The 16,147-nt window shown below is 40.0% G+C and overlaps 1 non-coding gene across 1 annotated transcript; it reads left to right on the top strand.

Moving 5' to 3' along the window:
- Positions 1-11,832: 11,832 nt before the first annotated feature.
- On the top strand, positions 11,833-11,939 carry LOC117276798 (small nucleolar RNA R71). The gene has a single exon (XR_004507068.1). It is a non-coding gene; the product is annotated as a small nucleolar RNA R71 (small nucleolar RNA).
- The last annotated feature ends 4,208 nt before the right edge of the window (positions 11,940-16,147 follow it).

The raw sequence follows: 16,147 nt of genomic DNA on the forward strand, positions 1-16,147 counted from the left end.
TCTCCGGAGTAATACACACTAAATAGGTACAGTCGATTGAGGACCCTTCAATCAACAACAATAATAATATAGTTGAACAAATAGAGAAAATACTACAACAAATCTATATTAACGTAACAGAAAAATCATCCTCCAATAGGTTCCATAAAACCCCTAGATTAGGAGTTTAGCTACTCATACTCAAAGTAACAATATCCCAGATGTTTTGCATAATTAAATTACAAAGTAAAGATGAAAGGATGTAGAAATCAATGATTCTAACTCAAAACGGTTGTTTCACGAGCTATCCTTGTCTCCCGTTGCAAAACTCCTTCAAAAGTGGCATTTTATGGCTATTTATATTTGTAGGAAAAGACCTAAACTACATAGGCCAAGTCCTAGTCAAACTAGTAGACGAAATAAGCCTTCAAAGTTCGAAGTGTGCGCGCCTCAAACCTCGCCTCGTGAGGCTTCACGCGAGCAGGACCTCGCCCCAGACCTGGTGTCGCCAGCCTTAACGCGAGGTGGAACTCGCCTAGCCTGCTCCCACGCGAGCTAAAAGGCTCGACCAACCAGCTTTCTCATTTATCCGCTGCTCACTTCTTTCTTTCTTCTTTTCAACTGTTTTCGAGCACGCTTTAGACTGTAATTATTCCTTTTGCTCTACTTTCATCTTCAATTAACCTACACATAAAATAGATTCCATTACGCGTAAATAAAGTGTAGTTTATCATTAAAGCATACAAAATGCAAGGCAAATAATGTACTAAAATATGGAATTATAGCCACACATCAATACCACACACTAAAACATTGCTCGTCCTCGAGCAATCAAACTACACTTATAGACACAACCTTTTTACGCAATTCCCTTAACCCATCACACCAAGAATCTTTACAATAGTCTAAGCACAATGGTGTAACATCCTCACCTCATGATTTGACTCATAAATACCATGCCTTATTCACAATTCACTTACATACTCTAACATGGAGGTCAATGGCATTTCCTTTTCTTTATGAATCATGTGCCCTCACCCAACAAAGTTCTTAGTTCCACACACAATGAATTTTAAGAACGTAGGAACTCAATATAGGAAAAATTCACTCACTCTCAAAAATAACATTCATATGCCACAAATAATGCATCATAGGCTTTCCCGTAGTATAATACTCTACTAATCGAAATCATTCAGTCTAGGATCAAGTAGGACTTCAATTGGTTGTATTGAAGGCTGCGGGTCGGGTAGGATACATTTGGATATGAGTGACTACACCTCCCTTAAGCACTTTAATACATATACTTTAATACTACAACCCATACTTATATTAAACCATAATTTCGCCTTCACTTCAATTTATATTACCCCATACTTCTTTAAGCACAAATATATCACTAGCCACCACCATCAAGAAATATTTTTCATACAATATAACTAATTTTGTTTTCTTCCTCTTCTTCTTCTTCTTTTTTTTCTTTCAATCCAAGTGACTTTTATTGACATATTTTCTCTTTATTTCAAATGGTGCACATTTCTCCTTATTTCATTTGTTCCACTTATAAGCTAAACCATCACCCCACACTTTAACTTTTACATAATTTATCACAATTCAAGTGCTCATGAGAGGTGACAAGGTTCAAATATATGGTCGATTCAAACAAAGGGGTACAACTTATAATGTGGTTACCAAAGAAACAGTATTATAGGCTCAAAGGGGTTAAATATGTTATATGACATTCAGGCAGGTAAACTCTATATATCTGGCTCAACAAAGAAACGCCTATATCACTTTCCAGACGGAAAAAGACTACTATTTTGCTTTGCACACACACGGGGTAAGTTCTAGACATCAAATGCAATGCACTAAATACATATAAACCTCACACAGACATGGCACATAACTCACTCAGGATTGGTTTTATCACGACACTTCAGTCAAAGCGGTCAAGCAAATGTAAGAATCTACGATTTAAAGTACTTATACTAGAGTTAAAAACTGAGTATAAGCGTCACAACCAGAGTACTAACTATTCTCAAGACATAACAAAGTTAAGAGATATCACTGCAATTCAATTCATAGCCCAGTGATTTCTACTCCTAAAAATTAAAACTAACTACACCCGGTTCAAATAAAACCCTTGGAAAAGAACCGCAGACCAAAAAAAATTAAGGGGGAATTACTACACTACCTACAAGAAAATCTTTTTGGTTTTTTTTCTTTAGACTTAATTCCCTCAAGAAAACAAGAAGAAAAAAAATGAGTAGGTGTAGGAAAAACTCCCCGATCAAGCTGCGCCCTCGCCCTCATCCTCTAAGTCTACCCACTCCTCGTCTTGTGCTTCCTCCTCATCATCATTATCATCCTCATCATCTGACTGTTCTGGCTCGGCCTCAGACTGCTCAAGTGTGTTAACATCCTCATCCTCAGCGAATCTGTATCCATCACCTATCCCAACCAGTTTTCGGGCATGAGCATTGAGCGGGTACCGCTGATCTAATATGGCCCTCTACTCTGTAGTGTCCGGTAGTCCCCCTATCTGAAGCTGCAAGTCGATTATCCCATATAAATGGGCCATGAAGCTGTCATCGCGTGCATTGCGCTCAGCCCCTATCAGTGAAGTTGTGGTGTTCTCCTCCTTAACCCGGACATTTGTGAGGTCCGTTGGTCTTATGGGTGGAGCAATGATGTGATCTAACTCCTTCTCCTCCTCCACTTCTTCTTGCCGCAAGTACTAAGTTAGCATGTTTGCAAAGGGCATTCGGTCAATTTTCTTGTAGTTCACACTTGGGTCATCTGATAACGGATCAAGTGGCCCATATTCACCTTCGGCCCGTCATTAAGAAATACAACACACAAGTCCTCTCACAGCAAATGAGAGTGTCATGGCTGCACAGTAGGAGCCGTGAATTGATCAACTTCAACCATACTTGCGCTTCTGCCTTCATATTCTTCTTTGGGAACTTCCTATGGCGGTTGGTTTTCTTATCCCGCACCCAAGACGCCACAGAGTTGACACCACAAAGAGTGTGTATTAGCTCTCAATAAGTAGGACAGACTATGAAGTGGTCCAAGGGTTCCCCAGGAACATCCGGAGCACCTAAGAACTTGCATATTGCCGAGGCTGAAAAATCTATCAACCTTCCAAGAATCGGAACCAGCTGTTCAGGATACTCTGGATCAAACCCAGCATAAAATTCCATCACAAGATTGACGTTGATCTCTCCAGAGTTTCGGAACACATAGCTCAACACCAACTCATTGATGCCTCTCCAAATAGCGTGGTACTTGGCTTTCAAGTGACGCTCATGAGTAGCAGCTTCCGGATGTATATGTTTTGGCCTACAATGCTTGTACCAATCCTTAACATATGGGGTATGCTTTTGATTCCAAATTCCCGTTGGACCTGAGGTTGTGGACGGGTGGCTGCAATAGCTGCAATTGCTCTCATTCCTTAACCTTGACTGGAAGTAGCTTCCCCCCCCCTTTCTATTCTTCTGGGGAGGTGCGAAAGTAGCTTTAGCCTTAGATGGAGCAGTGGATGTGGCTTTGCCTTTACCGTTGTCTTTTCTTGGAGGCATATTTGTACCTACAAAAGTGAGCATAAATCAGTTTAAGAGGTATTGCAACCTCTCAAAACATGGTCTTTCCATCCACACTTAGAGTTTAACACATGATTAACAACAGTTTCCTAGGTTACTCAGACTCCACCTCACCGTTTCTTAGCATGAGAATCAAGCAATGACACATGGGTGCTTCTTCCACATTCGAAGCATCGGGCTACCAGTGAGCCACCCCACAATTAAGATTTTAAAGTGGTGCACAACTACATAGCACTAGTCTTATAATCCCAAAGACTCGGGCTCTAATGGGGACAAAGAATTCCTTTCAGGCATTATAACAAACACTTAGCATACACCAGTGCCATAGGAGTGCTTGTAGGGGTGAGGGATTGCCTCATCCTCCCAAATCGGCTTGGGAGTTCCATACCACCACTTGTTCACACAATAGCAACACAATTCTTATGGGGTTCATGGGGTTGGGATACACAAACACATGGTTACAATGAAGAACAACCGCAAAAATTTGTGTCCGATGTCATGCATTCACCCAACTCAAAATTGCCAAAGAATGGAGATAGAAACCATACCTTAGATGTTTAAGAGAAGGGATTTGCCTTTGAATTGTTGTTGCAAGTAAAGGAAATAGCAAAAGATTTCTTGTCTTCAATGGAGTTATGAGGGGAAGGGTTTGGCAGTGTTTTGCGTGAGTGTGTGAGGGTGTGTTTTGTGAGCAGTGGGGTTTGTGTGGGAGGAGAAGAGGAAAATTGGGGTGTGCAGTGTGTTTTCTTTTAGGCGTGGGTGTTTTAAGTTGGGGTTTTTTAAGAGTGGGAATTAAAGGAAAAAAAAAAAGACAATAAAAGCAAAAAAACTAACTTGGCGACGTGAGCTCTCAGGCGAGCGACATACCTGGCGAGGCAAGCTCAGAGGCGAGCTCATAGGCAGGCAATGCAAGGGATTCCGCGAGATATGTCTCGCTATAACCCATGCGAGGCGAGCTCCTTAGCGAGCTCAATACCTTGCGCCGCATGGCTTAACGCCTAGACCAGCTCGCTGGAGACCAAGCAGCATGAGATACTACGTACAACTTGCCGAAATCACTTGCAAATATGTTAGTTCCAAAAAACGAAAAGAAAAATTCTAACTACACAAAAAATCAACTACGAATTGGGTTGCCTCCCAACGAGCACCTTAGTTAACGTCATGGCATGACGAATACAATATTACAATGGGTTGCCTCCCATGAAGTGCCTGATTTAATGTCGCAACATGACGCAGGTAATCGCACTTAAGGCTCGCTCAACATTAGTGGCTCGAGCAAATGAGTCACCTATACTACTTTCGCGCAATCCATGCCCAACTAGTGTTTTAACTTGTGCCCATTGACTCTGAACATGCGAGAGTCATTTTCTGCAGCAATCTCTACGGCTCCGGTGAGGTGAATCTCTACCACACAAAATGGTCCTGACCATCTTGACTTCAATTTGCTCGGAAACAACCTCAATCTCGAATTGAATAATAATATCCTGTCTCCCGGTTAAAATATTTCTCAAGAATATTTTTGTCGTGCACCAGTTTCATTCTTTCCTTGTATAACCTTGTACTCTCAAAAGCATGGTACCGAAACTCGTCAAGTTCATGCAGCTCTGTGACTCTACTAGTTCCAGCGGCCTCCACATCTAGATTTAATTGTTGTAACGCCCAGAAGGCTTTATGCTCTAACTCCACCGGCAAGTGACATGCATTTCCACACACCAATTTATACGGCGACATTCCAATCGAAGTTTTGAATACAGTGCGGTAAGCCCATAGCACATCATCCAATTTTCTTGCCCAATCAACCCGAGTAGCATTTACAGTTTTGGTCAAAACACTCTTGATTTCTTTGTTTGACACCTCGACTTGCCCACTCATTTGTGGGTGACATAGGGTGGAAACTTTGTGGAAACATAGTCCACCGCTACAAATATGTACTTGTTATTGTATGAGCTAACAAATGGTCCCATAAAGTCAATTTCCCACACATCAAACACCTCTACCTCTTGGATCGGGATCATGGGCATCTCATGTCGACGGGAAATATTCCCCGTCCGTTGGCACTCATCACAATTTTTCACCCAAAAGTGTGCATCTTTAAACATCGCCGGCCAATAAAAACCTAACTCCAACACTTTAGCCGTTGTCCTTACACCCCCAAAATGTCCTCCATACGGTAAAGCATAATATGCTTGCAAAACAAAAGATTGATCTATCTCGGGAATGCATCTTCGGATCATGTTATCAAGACAAATCCTAAACAAATATGGTTCATCCCATAAATACATGCGACAATCACGAAAAAACTTTTTCTTTTGCACAGAAGATAAGTCATAAGGAACAATACCGCTTGCCAGGTAATTTGCAATATCTGCATACCATGGTGTAGCATCGAGGCTCGTTGCTAAGAGTTTTTCATCTGGGAAAGTCTCCACAATCTCTTCCACCTCAACCTTCTTCTCGGCTCCTTCCAGCCTAGACAAGTGATCAGCCACTTGGTTTTTCTTTCCCTTTCGGTCACGGATTTCCATGTCAAATTCTTGCAACAGTAGCACCCATCAAATTAGGCGCGACTTTGACTTCTTCTTCTCAATTAGGTACTTGAGAGCAGCATGGTCAGTATAAACAATTACCTTCAAGTTTATCTGGTATGACCTGAATTTGTCAAATGCGAACACTACTGCTAGCATCTCCTTCTCGGTCACTGTGTAATTTAGTTGGGCACCACTCAAAGTTCTACTTGCGTAGTATATTGGATGCATGACTTTATCTTTTCGCTGCCCAAGAACTTCTCCCACAACATAGTCGCTCACATCACACATCAGCTCAAATAGTTTCCCCCAATCGGGTGCAACTATGATAGGTGCTATCACCAGCCTCTTCTTCAATTCCTCAAAAGCTACCCTGCAGTCATCAGAAAATACAAAAGGGTGATTGTTTCAAGCAATTTACATAAGGGGTTAGCAATTTTGGAGAAGTTTTTTATAAACCGTTTATAGAAACAGGTGTGGCCAAGGAAACTTCTAATTGCTTTGACAGAAGTGGGTGGTGGAAGCTTTTCTATCACATCAAACTTTGCACGATCTACCTCAATGCCCTTACTCGACACTAGGTGCCCCAAGACTATACCTTCCTGTACCATGAAATGACTCTTTTCCCAATTGAGCACAAGATTAGTCTCCACACATCTTTTCAGTACTCTTTTCAAATTCTTTAGGCAATCATCGAATGAGTCTCCCACCACTAAGAAGTAATCCATAAAGACCTCTATTATGTCCTATACCATATCTGTGATGATGACCATTATGAACTGTTACATCTCGCGTTTCGTGCATTAAAGTTTCGTCTTCAGTTAATCGACGTAGACTCAGGTATAAGATTATCTTAAGGTTAACGTATTTATGCTATTTATAACAAGCGATAAGTAAGTGCATGAAGGATATAGGATACACGAATTAAAGAAAATGAGTTTCGTTGAAGGTTGTCGATTTGGGATAAAATACGGTCCGAGCTATAATACCCGATATTTATGGACTAGTACCATACAAGGTACCATATGACCACGATAGTATGATGTGTAAATTATATTAAAAATGAGTAGTATTTTTAAGTAGTTTGAGATCATTCTTAATTATGTGGGTAATTAGTTAATTATCGGTTAACGGGACAATTACCTAGTTAATTAATAAAAATCATAAGATAAGATTAACCCCTCCAAAAAAAAATGTGGCAGCAAGCCACATATTAAAAGAATGACTCTTAGTCATTTTTGGATTAGGTGGCACCTAATTAATAACTAGAAGACACTTCATTCTCACTTTTTGAATAACAAGTCTTGTAAAAGTATTTTGGATACAACACTTCATAACAAGAACGTTAACACTTCCTACAATCAAAACATTAGCCATTCCTACAAACAAAACATTAGACATTCTTACAGTCAAAAACGTTAGCCAGTACTTGATAATTAAAGAACATTATAATCAGAATCCACACCACAGGATTGTCCAAACCTAGATAATCAAATCATTGCATTTTATCTTTTGTAAGATACACTGTAAAAAGGGAGTAGTACTCTTTTACTTAATTTTATGCAAAAGTTTTGGTGACGCTAACTGTACATAGGAGTCATCCTCCTTAATTATAACGTGACATTTCTGCTTCAACGAGAATTCGAGCAAGAATATCATACGAATTTTTTCCTACTCCAGGTATGTTAAGGCTTAGCACTCCTTTCTTTTGGCATGATCCATACGATATAAACGAAACGAGCAAATGCACAACTTCCATAAATGACTCTATTCATAGGAGTATTAGAGGTGCCTATGTTCTTGAATTCCAATGTATCTTATTATCACATCTTCTGTTCATGGGTCCCAGAAAAATACGTAGTTGATAAAGTTTATCCTAACGGTATATTGAGTTTAGTAACATATTTTTTTGCACTTCATTCATTTATACATGTACATTGACTCATGATCAGATGGCGTTATATACGCGTATATATATATATATATATATATATATATATATATATATATATATGTATGTGTGTGTGTGTGTATGTGTGTGTGTGTGTGTGTGTGTGTATGTGTGTGTGTGTGTGTGTGTGTGTGTATAGGATATGGGAAAAGGTTACGATGTGTGTGTGTATATATATATATATATATATATATATATATATATATATATATATATATGTGTGTGTGTGTGTGTGTGTGTATGTGTGTGTGTGTGTGTATGTGTGTGTGTGTGTGTGTATGTGTGTGTGTGTGTGTGTACTTATATGTATATGGGATATGGGAAAAGGTTACAGTGTTATATACGTACCACCACCTGATCAATTGGTATATGTTGATGATGTTGCCCACAGTGGCTGAGACGATATGACGGGATGCCCTCAGAGGCTTGATGATATTATGTACACCTATACCTATGCATGGCACAATATTTATATGCACGTGCATGATATTATAAATGTTTCAGAATTCACAAAGTTATTCAGACTTACAAATGGATTTCTTTACTCCATGTTTCATCTATGTCTTTCATGTACTGATTTTCATGCCTTACATACTCAGTACATTATTTGTACTGACGTCCTATTTCTCGGGGCCGCGTTTTATGCCCACAGGTGCAGGTAGGCAAGCTGACGGTCCCCCTTCTTAGGATCCTTGATCAGCTAGAGTTGGCGTGCTCCACTTGATCCGTAGCTGCTTTTGATTTTGGTGAGATATGCTTGTATACATATTTGGGTATGATGTGGTTCAGTCCCGTCTTTGTACAGTTGTATTTCTATTAGAGGTATGTAGACAGTTATGTATAGTTGGATAGTATGTAGCCTTGTCGACTTTCATTTTTGGGTATATAGTTGTCTATAGTAGCCTTGCCGGCTTGCCCACTGTATTCCGCACGTATATGTATATATGTATTTTGGACAGGTTTTTCTCACGCATGTTATTCTCGTAATTCAGTGGATATTATTCATGTTTATATCTTAGTCGCATGCTTAAGGGTGTTCGACAGGTAGTACTCGGGCACTCGTCATGGCCCATCGGTTTGGGTCGTGACATGAACCTTTGAAATGTGGCGGGTGCATTGCATAGGCCAAACGACATTCTACGGAAAGCGTAGACGCCATATGAACAGGTGAATGACATTTTCTCTCTATCTTCTGGAGCAATAGAGATCTGATTATACCCCAAGTATCCATCCAGAAAGCAAAAGTGGGACCTCCTGGCCAGTCTATCTAGCATTTAATCAATGAACGGCAAGGGAAAGTGGTCTTTTCGGGTGGCCTTGTTCAATCTTCTGTAGTCCATACGAATTCGTCATCTCGTGACTGTTTTTGTTGATATCAACATCATTTTGCACTACAGTCATCCCACCTTTCTTTGTCACACATTGTATTGGGATGATCCAGTTGCTATCGGAGATGGAAAAAATGATCCCCGCATCTAAACACTTTATCACCTCCTTTTTCATAACTTCGTTCATGTTGGGGTTCAACCTTCTTTGATGTTCTCTGGAAAGTTTTTGGCCATCTTCCAGTAGAATCTTATACATACAGAAGGCCGAGCTGATATCCTTAATGTCTGCAATGGTCCAACCAATTGCAGTTTTGCACTCAATCAATACCTGCAAAAGTTATTCTTTCTGCACATCTAACAAACCAGATGAGATAATAACATGTAAAGTTGAGTTAGGTCCCAAGAAAGCATACCTTAGATGAGGTGGTAGTGGCTTCAGTTCCAACTTTAGTGGCTCTTCTATCGATGGCTTAGCTGGAGAAGTTTTCCTTTCTTCTAAGTGCAAAGACTCAAATTCGAGCTCTCTTTTCCAAAACCCTTGGCCTTCAAGAGCCAGTACCCACTCCGCCAAGTCCTCTCCATTTGCTTCATCTAAGTTCATGAGACATTCTACTAGAGGGTCTTTAGCATTCAAGGTCTCATCTTCCTCTTCCAAAATTACATCCACAGCTTCTATTATAGAGCAGTTAGAAAATTCACTTGGTCACCGCATAGATTTATGCACATTGAATGTTATCTCTTCATCATTTAGTCTCATTTTTAGTTCTCCAGTTTCACAATCAATTAAAGCTCTCCCTTTGGATAAGAATGGTCTTCCCAAAATTATGGGAATCTCCTCTTCAACCCGGCAATCTAGAATGACAAAATCTGTTGGGAACACAAACTTCCCAACCTGTACTAATACATCATCAAGGATTCCTGATGGCCTCTTCACTGTCCGGTCGGCTAGCTGTAGTAGCATGGATGTGGGTCTTGCTCTTCCAATGCCTAACCTTTTGTAGATAGCCAAGGGCATCAAGTTTATGCTTGCCCCCAAATCACACAATGCTTTAGCAAAAGCATAGCTGCCTATCATGCATGGGATTGTGAAACTCCTTGGGTATGATAACTTCTCAGCTATGGGTCTCGTCACGATTGCACTACATGTCTGGGTCAATGTAATAGTGGACAGATCTTGGAAGTTGAATTTGCGAGACATTAAATCTTTCATCATTTTAGCATACCCAAGCATCTCCCGCAAAGCATCAATCAGTGGAATGTTAACCTGGAGTTGTTTCAACATCTCCATGAATTTTTTATACTGCTCATCTTTCAGATATTTGGCCAATCTCTTTGGGAATGGTGTTGGAGGTCACTTCCGTCCTGTGATTTGAGTTTTATCTTACTCAGGCACTACTTCTACTGTCGTTTCTTGTGCTACCTCAGTCTCCTTCGCAACCTCTTTTTCTTTGCTTGTGCTCATTTGTGCATGTTGTACCGTCACCTCAGTTAACCCTGTTGAATCATCTATCTCAATGGGTACTGGCACAAGTATTTCTGTAGGTCAGCTTTCGCGAGCAATTTCTTGCTCCAGATCTAGGTCTCTACCATTTCTTAGACTCACAGCCATAAGCTATTTCGGGCCCTGCTCTTTTGGATTGACTTGTGTGTCTACAGTTAACGTTCCTTGGGGACGATTATTTAGAGCCATCGAAATCTATCCTAATTGAATCTCAATGCCCTTTATCGCTGATTCATGTGAGTCTACTCTCTCTTGCATTTTTTCATTGGACCCAATCAGTTGTTGCAGCATTCCTTTAAGTTCAGCAAACCCATCATCTTGTCTCACTATCTGTTGTTGTTGAGGCTGTTGATATGCTAGTTGCTGATTTTGCTGGTTGTAACCCTGTTGCCTTTGGTAAGGCACAACTTGACCCTGTGGTTGCATAGCTCCAGGATTATTGTTGTTATTGTATAGCTATTGTGCTGGCCTATATTGTTGATTCTGCTGCCCCTAATTCTGACCACCTTGCCTCTGTCCCCCATAGTTGGCCACATAGTTCATATCTTCCTGATAGTTCTAGTTTTCACCTTCCGCACTCCACGAGCATACATATGGTTTGTTAATACATGGTGTACATAAGTCCCCATTAGTTGCGTCAACTATGTGTACCTGTTGCTTCTAGCATGATTTATCAATCTTTTTGGTGAGGATACTCATTTGCGTCATTAGAGTGGCCATATTTTCAACTATGAAGTTGTTTGGGTCCAAAGCCACTGAATGAACTACATGAGTGATCGTAGAGTCTCTTTTCATCCATCCTGAGTTTTGGGCCATTTTGTCAAGTAGGATCTTGCATTCTCTGAATGTTTTGCTCAAAAATGCTCCACATGCTGAAGCATCAACATTGGCCTTTAAGCAGTCTGCCAGGCCCATGTAAAACCTCTGCCCCAACATCTGATCTGGAATGCCATGATGTGGACATTTAACCAACATACCCTTGAACCTCTCCCACATTTCTTGTAGTGTTTCTGTTGGTCTCTGCCTGAAGCTCAATATATCATCAATTTGTTTGGCAGTCTTATTGGGTGGGTAGAACTTGTTCAAAAATTGCTTGACTAATTCCTCCCAAGTAGTGATGGAGTTTATGGGGAGTGAATTAAGCCAAGTCTGATCTTCTCCTGTCACCGAGAATGGAAATAATAACATCTTTATTGCTTCCGGTGTCACATTAGGCTGCCTTTGCGTGACACATATCGACAGGAAATTCTTCAGATGCTGCTGAGGATCTTCAATGTATGACCCTGAGAACAGTCCCTTGTTCTGCAACAGATGTAGCATGTTGTTTGTGATTTAAAATGATTCAACTTGTAGCTGAGGGACTGCAATTGCGGTTGCCAGATGTTCGGCGGTGGGTTGTGCCCATTCATACAATGCTGCTTCTGGCACAAGAGGCACCACACCCTGATTGTTGTGGTCATTCTCATTATTTCTGTTGTTTGGATTTTCTACTCCGTCATCCATGTCTGGTTCGATTTGTTCAGTTGAGTTCTGTTGTTGTTTGCCCTTCTTGTTTGTACGATTCAGTGCCTTGAAAACTTTCTCAGGATCTGATAATGCTTCGAACAATTCACCAGTTCTTGAGCAGTTTCTAGGCATGCACCTGCAGCACCCAAGACTACAAATGTTAGAATTTCAATGTATTTGGTTTAAAATGAAGAAAATTGACTACACTAAGAATTCTAGCAATTCTTTTAGCTGCAATTAATAATACCATTAAATTCCCCGGCAACGGCGCCAAAATTTGATCATGCCCAACTATGCCTTGTAAAAGGGACTTAGTGATCGTTGAAAATATATTCCGGTTAATAAATCTGGAGTTGAATCCTACGAGGAATTAACCTATTAAACACAGCTACTAGACTCGCACAAATTGGAATGATCTAAGGTTATGATTTCCCCTATTGTCGGAATCTTTTCCGCTACGTTTTATATAAATTTGCCTAAGTCTTCTCTACTGATCATGAACGCTCTGAGTATTGTAATTCTCTCCCGAGTAACTACCACAATTTACTAGATATATTCTCCCGAATTATGCTAGCTGTCATTAAGTACGGCTCACTCGGATTGCATCAAAGTTTCGTTATCCCAAATCTCACCTTTAAACCCTCCGTATTGATCCCTCATATATGTTAGGAGTGATGTTGTTCAATAATTACCTAAATATGCACTCTCTTCCGAGTAATATACACTAAATAGGCACAGTCGATTGGCGGCCCTTCAATCAACAATAATAATAATATAGTTGAACAAATAGAGAAACTACTACGGCAAATCTATATTAACGTAACAGGAAAATCATCCTCCAATAAGTTCCATCAAAACTCTAGATAAGGAGTTTAGCTACTCATACTCATTGTAACAATATCCCAGATGTTTTGCATAATTAAATTACAAAGTAAATATGAAAGGATGTAGAAATCAATGATTCTACACTACAAGAACATTGACTTTTAACGACCAAATTCTAACGAAGAGATTTTAATCTGGTCGTTATAAGTGTATCTATGACGAACAATTTTCTTTCCGGTCATCAAAATCAATTTTAGGAGTAATATTAATGAAAGGATAATTTTCGGTCCTTAAAAATAATAAAATCCAGATGTTAAATATAACAAAAATGAGCGCTATTTTTTCCCTCTTTTTTTTGCCCAACCCACAATTGGCCCACGCACCCCTCAACTCACTTCCCCTCCTCGCCTCCCCCCTTTCCCCCAAAAGAACGTACTGTATGTTTTATATAACTTTTTTTTTTGATAATGGTAACATATATATTAATAAATAAAACAGCACTAGAGCAGTGCCAAACAATATTTACATGAAAACAGAAAGCAGCTATGACAACCTAAGATTACAGTGCACCTATCAGGTCTACTAAAGATTCGGCCTTCTCTACCCAGTTTTCTTTACACCAGAAATAAAACAAAAGTAAACACTTCATCTTGATGTTCTGTAAAGAATTGCTTCTGCCTTCAAAAGTTCTTAAATTTCTCTCCTTCCAGACTGTCCACCATATACATGCAGGAACCAACCGCCACCATTTCTTCTGTCTCACTATACCCCCATTGTAATTCCAACACTTCAATAGATCACAAGTATTAGCTGGCATGCTCCATTTAAGGCCCACAATATTAAGAAATAGTTGCCACAGTTGGTTAGTAAAAGGACAGTGAAGAAACAAATGGCTATTAGTTTCTATAGCTGTACCACATAATAGGCATTTAGAGCATAGCTGAAAACCTCTTCTTCTCAAGTTCTCTTGGGTTAGACAAGCCTTTCTTGTAACTAGCCATGAAAAACATACGACCTTGAAAGGTGCCTTTACTTTTCAAATATTCCTCCAAGGTCATTGTTCTAACTGTTGGTTTGAAGCAGTGAGTAAAGTATACGTGGATCTGACCGTAAAATTCCCACTCTGGCAAAGATTCCAGCATAGTTTATCTTCAGTTTCTCCCGGACTTTGGAATTGTTCCAAGATATTAAAGAAATTTACAAGCTTTTCTAATTCCCAGTCATTCAAGGCCCTTCTAAAAGTAACATTCCATCCTTGCTGACCCCAGGCAGTGTCTAAAGTGGATGTAGGTGATGTTGCAATGCTGAAAAAATCAGGAAAAAGTTCTTTGAGAGGACCATGTCCTAACCAGTTATCACTCCAGAAAAGTATTTTCCTTCCATTACCAACCTTTATGGTTGTATTATCAGCCATAGTATTCCAGTGAAGTCTGATTGACTTCCATACCCCAACCCCATGTGAACTATTAACAGAGTTAGAGCACCATAGTCCATTTTGTCCATACTTGTCACCAATGACCTTTCTCCATAGAGCATTAGCCTCCAAATTGTACCTCCAGAGCCACTTCAAGAGTAAACTCTGATTGTGGGCTTTAAGGTTCCTAATGCCCAAACCCCCTTTGTCTTTGCTTGTGATAAGGGAATTCCAGTTAACCAAATGAACAGCTTCCTTCTCTCTGTTTCCTTGCCATATAAAGCTCCTTCTTAGTGCATCGATTCTTTTTCTCACCTTGCTTGGTAAGGGAAACAAAGACATTATATATGTAGGAAGTGCATCCAAGACACTATTAACCAATACCACCCTTCTACCAAAGGATAAATACTGACTCTTCCAGGTTGACAACCTTTTTTCACATCTTTCAAGAACCCCATTCCATATTTCTTGAGCTTTGTTCTTGGAGTCTAGAGATAAACCCAAATATATAGTTGGTAGAGAATCCACCTCACATCCCAGTATAGCTGCTAGGGCCTGGATATCATTCACTTCTTTAACTGGGAACAACATGCTCTTCCTCCAATTTACATGGAGCCCTGAGACTGCTTCAAATATAACAAGAATGGCTCTTAGATACTTTAGTTGATCTGCCTTTGCCTCACAAAAGACTAAAGAGTCATCAGCATATAGAAGATGGGTGATCTCCATACTATCACCCTCCCTGTTTGAAGCTTTAAAACCTTTCAGTCAACCATTGTTGTTTGCATTTCTTAACATTTGGTTCAATCCTTCCATAGCAAAGAGGAAAAGAAAAGGTGATAAGGGATCCCCTTGTCTCAAACCTCTCTCAGAAGGAAAAAATCCCTCTGGAGAACCATTCACCAAAATGAAAAATCTGACTGTTCTAATGCAGAAAGATATCCAGTTGATCCACTTCCTATCAAAACCCATATCCTGGAGGACTTTGAGTAAAAAGTTCCAATTAACATGATCATAGGCTTTCTCAATATCAAGCTTACAGAGAATTTCGGGAACCTGCCCTTTAAGTCTGGAATCCACACATTCATTTGCAATCAAGGAAGCATCCGTGATTTGCCTGCCTCTTCTGAAGGCCATTTGGTGCCCATTCACTAGTTTGTGCACCACTTTCTTGAGCCTCTCTGTCAACAGTTTGGAAATGATCTTGTAAATACTTCCTATAAGACTAATTGGTCTGAAGTCCTTGAGTTCCTTAGCACCATTCTTTTTTGGAATAAGTGCTATGTGAGTAGCATTGAAACTCTTCTCAAAATATTCATTGTTGTGGAAGTTTCTGATGGTATGCATGATGTCTTCTTTCACAATCTCCCAGCAATTATGGAAAAACCCCATAGAGAAACCATCAGGGCCCGGTGCCTTGTCAACTGCACATAGCTTCAAGGTCTCAAACACTTCTTGTTCTTCAAATTCTCCTTGTAGCAATTCATTATCTCCCTCTGTAATGCTGCATTCACCT

This window comes from Nicotiana tomentosiformis, chromosome 11 (genome assembly GCF_000390325.3).
Source record: "Nicotiana tomentosiformis chromosome 11, ASM39032v3, whole genome shotgun sequence".
Lineage (NCBI taxonomy): Eukaryota > Viridiplantae > Streptophyta > Magnoliopsida > Solanales > Solanaceae > Nicotiana > Nicotiana tomentosiformis.